The 4,134-nt window shown below is 39.5% G+C and overlaps 1 pseudogene; it reads right to left on the bottom strand.

Moving 5' to 3' along the window:
- Positions 1-600: 600 nt before the first annotated feature.
- On the bottom strand, positions 601-3,486 carry LOC111234880 (annotated as a pseudogene).
- Positions 3,487-4,134: the final 648 nt, after the last annotated feature.

Genomic DNA, 4,134 nt, shown 5'->3' with positions numbered 1-4,134 from the left:
GTCAAATGTGACGATTTGCTGCTTTTCTCTGTTTTCATATTGTTTTATAGATAATGTTTACACTGTATATATGGGTTTTTGTTCTGTTGTTCGAGGAAAAACAAAACATTTTAAAGACATTGGGCTTTGATGGGCATTGTTAAAAATTTCTGACATTGCATATATCAAACAGTAATAGGTTCAGTTAGAAAATTTTCATTTTTGCATGTAACTTTTTTTTCCCCGTTATCGATAAATCTGCTGATTGTTGTCTCGAATAACTGATTATTTGGTCAGAAAATGGTGAAAAATGTCCATCACAAAGCCAAAGCTGACATGTTTAATTTACATTTTTTTCTTTCTTTTTTTTTTTGTGTCTTGACAGACAAAACCCCAAAGATATTCAGTCTACTATCAAAGAATTATCATGATGAAGTGAAAAAAGAAAATAATCATAAGTAGTGGATTGAACAAAATACATCAGGCTTTGCAGATGTGCATAGTGCAAACACACACATTCTGCAGAAAAGCCTGTACATTGTTTTACTCTCTGGTTTCTAAATAAGAGTCCTCACAATCCCTGCTCAGTATCAGTCTCTGCTGCCCCCTGTGGGCTGAGCATGTACTGCAGGAATCAGGAGCAGGTCACTCCAGCTCGTAGGAGCTGCTGTCCAGTTGGACCCTGAGGGACTTGAACGGTGGCCTGTCATCTGGTTGGGCACTCCAACATTTCAACATGATTTGATAGAAAAAATCGGGGCATTTGGCTGGAGCTGGCATCCGGTATCCTTTGCTAACCTGATGGAACACTTCTTGGTTGCTGTAGGCTGAGGGAAAGAGCAAAGGATGGCGTCAAGGAGGTAAAGAAAGAGGATGTAGTTGGGACAGAAGTGCAGAAGTGCTGAGGTGAGGTTTAACATTTGTTCCCACTAAAACACCTGTAGATACACCTGGGGCCTTTCTCAGCATAGTCTCCTGCAAAACTTTAGTTCTGATGGTGGCGAGCTTGAAAAATTCACACAGCAACTACAGTGCTGTGTTTGGTTTGATGCGGTATATTTCCAGCTAATGCAAACGTGGTATGAATCAAGATTGTGATCTTGAAAGGATTAACCATGTAGCCCTAAAAAGACGACTAACCTTACAGTAGATACAAGATGTCCAAGGTGCTTGAACAGAACATAAGACTAACAATAAATGTGATGAGATAAAGAAACTTGCACTATTTTTACAAAAGGTGTTAGGGTATAGGCTGTAGGGAACTGAAAGTAAGTGACTAGGGTTAGCATATATTTAAACACAGTACAGTAATACTTTTTGTGGTTTAGCAGAAATGTAACAGCAGCACACAGGACAGTAGTTGCTGCGTGAATTTTTCCAAGCTTGCCACCATCAGAAACTAAAGTTTGCAAAAATACTTCATTTTAATGGCCAGTGTGAACAGGAAGGATGACTACTGTAAACAAAACTCATGTCAATTTAAATATGGTTATGCAAGTATTGTTTTAAGACAGATTTAAAAATGTGAACCTATCTTTTGGTTGGTTCAAAGTTGGACTACGAGAGTCAGTCTGATAGGGGTATGAGTTACCCTATGGTTCAAGGAATGCTGAGAACAGCAGATAAGAAGCTCGGAAAGCGAGCTCTGTCCTGGGCTGCCCCCTAGACTCCATTGAGGAAGTAAGTGAGAGGAGGACGTTAGCTAAGCTGACATCCCATCATGAAACAACAACTCTCACCCCTGCATGACACTGTAGGGTCTCTGAGTAGCTTCTTCAGCAGCAGACTTTTACATCCTCGCTGTAAGAAGGAGAGGTTCCGCAGGTCCTTCATTCCAGCAGCTGTCAGACTCTACAACTCCTGCTCTTCCTGCCATGTGCAAACTTGCACTTTTTCATGTACATATCGTGTGTATTGTGTATATTGTATTTATTGGTGTATATTGGGTGTATATTGGTGTATATTTGGTGTATTTTTTGTATAATTTTCCATAGAGTTTATTCCATAGATGTTTGTTTTCTGCTTTGGTGAGTGAATTTCCCAGTTGTGGGATTAATAAAGTTAATTTCTAATTAATCTAAAGTAAAATATTTTATCCCGATGGCACTGAAACTGGTGACATTCTTTGCAAACTTTGACCTCTGCCAGACATTCAAGAAATGTTTTCCACAAGGACTTCATCTCATTTCATAATCACCATTAATCATTAAACTGAAAGTGCTTTTAAAAGATATTTTTGAACTAAAAAACAAAACAAACAAAAAAAAAAACATGTCATGTCATTCCACCAACCTGGGTAAGGAACACCTCCATAGGTGATTATCTCAAAGAGCAAGATCCCAAAAGACCAGACATCTGACTTGTTGGAGAACTTTCCATGGCTGATGGCTTCGGGAGCGCTCCACTTGTACGGAATCTTTTTATCTTCTGTGATGTAAAATGGCTCCTGGATGGAAAACCTTTTGTCTTTAAAAACTTCATTTTTTATTTCACATAAAAGAAGGACACAGAAACACTTCCCTCCTCCACACGTACCTTGATCACTCTGGCCAGTCCAAAGTCAGCCACCTTACAGATGTAGTCTCCTCCCACCAGGACGTTTCGAGCCGCAAGTCTCTGTGGATGCTGTTTTGCTCCTCCAGGTTATGACATCCCATCAGCCACCTGGGCACCCATGTCAATGAGTGACGCAATGTCTTGAAGCTGCCCCTCTGGACCTGAGACAGAGAAAACAAACACAGAGAAAACAACAGAGAATCAAGACACAACAAGAAACTTAAGGATTTATTGCAGGACTGCATGTTTTTCCTAATAAAATGGCAATTGGGTGCAGTTGAGTGCAGAGAAGTGAAAGAAACAACATCAAAACTGAGAGACTGACTGAAGTTTTAGATCACACCATGCTTGGCAAAATATAACTTACCATAACCGAATCTCCACCCTAACCCTAGGACATCAACTAGTTCTTACTAAAGACACCATTAGAATAACACTGAGGTTTACTTCTGAGGAAGTGGAGCAGGCTGCCTTTCTCCATCAGCTCGGTGATGATGTAGTATGGTGCTGAGGCCGTGCACACAGCAAACAGGGAGATCAGGTGATGCGATGCCGGAGATTCTTTAGGATCTGGACTTCCCTCTGAAACTCACGGTGGTTCAACTCTGAATCTAGAGAAAGAGTCAGAAAGAGAATTGAAAAGGAATGAAGAAATAAAGATAAAGAGGAACAGAGACAAAATAAGAACAGGGGAGGGGGAACCAGACAAACAAAACCACGGAAACCACTTTGAAATCTTGACCATTTGACAAATATGACATATCATCATTTAAAGGAACACGCACTGTGATGCTTACTAAATATACTGTGAGTCAGAACTTAAAAATGAAACTGTCAAAGATGTGATTTTCCGTGCTTTGCAAAACATTAGGTGAAGAGAAATGTTTCAAGCATGCACAATGATTTACAAGTGCAGTTTTGGTTACCATGTCTTGTCTTCGAATAAATCATGCTAACTGTAGTAATCCATACAGCGTATTTTGCAAGTAAGGCAGTGTGACTTTGTGCAGTGCCATGTACACTGAGACACACAACGGTAATCTCTTTGCATGCGGTTGTGAGATTATTGTGAGGGATTTGTCTTTGGGGAAAAGAGAGAAAGGCAGCATTACTTTGTCCAAATCTTCTATGAATGGAATCTTCCATTAATATTAAAACAAACTTCACTACAGTTTTATAACGGATCTATTGCCAGCAGCCATGTAGGAAATTGACTGTGGAACTGCTCAAACTGCACCACAACTGACCAAAAAAAATCTCACTTGCCACAGAAAATCCATCGGATCATCCAAATGCTCATTAATCATTCGATAATAAATCAGGTATTGTGACCCCCATTGAGCGGAACATTTAAATAACAATGGTTATGCTGGCATTAAAATTCAGTGTGATTCTAAAAGTATTCCGCAATCTTATTAGACTGATATTTATTGAAATGAATGTATAAAGTAATTCTAACAAGCCCACGACAGAATTGTGCATAGGACTCACATTTGTCTACAGAAACAAATGCTTTAAAAACATCACTGATGTTGTGGCATACTGATCTGGTGTGTTGTCTTTGATCAGTCCTGGTGTTACATGAATGAAAGAGAAAGA

Source organism: Seriola dumerili, unplaced genomic scaffold, assembly GCF_002260705.1.
Source record: "Seriola dumerili isolate Sdu_G_001 unplaced genomic scaffold, Sdu_1.0 BDQW01000468.1, whole genome shotgun sequence".
NCBI lineage: Eukaryota > Metazoa > Chordata > Actinopteri > Carangiformes > Carangidae > Seriola > Seriola dumerili.
This window is presented reverse-complemented; position numbering and strand designations above follow the sequence as displayed.